Here is a 1,102-nt window from a genome sequence, read left to right on the forward strand (position 1 = left end):
TTATCTTTCTATTTCTATTCCTAATCCTAACCCTCTACCCAATCCCGACAATCTAGGCTTGTTTCAGTGACTTATAACCTGTAGCTCTGATACTAACCTGTGGCGCACTCCAAACCCGGGTCAGAAGTTTGGGGTCCACAACACATACACAATATATATAAACCTGTATAAAAAATATTATTTGCAATGACCCTGCTTTACATAACCACGGACCACAACAGGTTAAAGTATGAAAAAAAGCCACAACCTTAACTTTTATTGCAACGTACCAAATCCCAACTAATTTAACTTACAAGGAATAATAAAATTATTCTTACAATCTTACTATCTCTCTACCGTGTGAAGCTCCTTGCTAGCTCGATCCAACTCATACTGGAACCTTAGCCCGCACTTTGGACTGAGGAACTTTACTATCATCCATATCATTTTCAACTGTAAAATATAAAAAAAGAATCGCAAAGGTTAACTAACTAGCTCAGGAAGTAATAACAATGATAATTGAGGTTAAGCAATGTTTAAATGGAATGATTTAGAAGAATCAAGTTTATTGTTAAACAATAATTAGAATTGGATATTCATTTTAAGTTTTTAAAACCAAGGTTAGGCTGCTGATTTGTCACGCACTAACCCCGAGCAAAGCACACATCACTGCTCTAATTACTGCATATAAGGCACACATTGGCCTAACTTGACCATTGATATGGTCTGACCACGAATCTGGTCCACTAAAAAAAACTATCCAATTCTAAAGCAGTTCAATATGGTAAACAATATAATTCGATAAAACAAGATTATAATCAATGATGGTTAAACACTTGAATAAGATCATAAGAAAACTCATGGATATCTCAAGGGTATATCAGGGTATGTATAAGAAACGGTTTTCAGTCTGTAAAAAGGATCAGGTATTAGACCAATAATGATTTTTCAAGGTATAGTTCTTTAATGTTATAAAGAATGGTTAGAGTATAAAAGTTTCAATGCTTTCAAACAATTTTGTTCCAGTGTTTGGTGTTTGGTAGTTATACCTTTGGGGAGTAGTATCATATTTGTGTGATTTGGTATCTGAGGATCAACAAAGGATGGTTTACAAAGAATAAGG

This window comes from Apium graveolens, unplaced genomic scaffold (assembly GCF_009905375.1).
Source record: "Apium graveolens cultivar Ventura unplaced genomic scaffold, ASM990537v1 ctg1911, whole genome shotgun sequence".
Classification (NCBI taxonomy): domain Eukaryota; kingdom Viridiplantae; phylum Streptophyta; class Magnoliopsida; order Apiales; family Apiaceae; genus Apium; species Apium graveolens.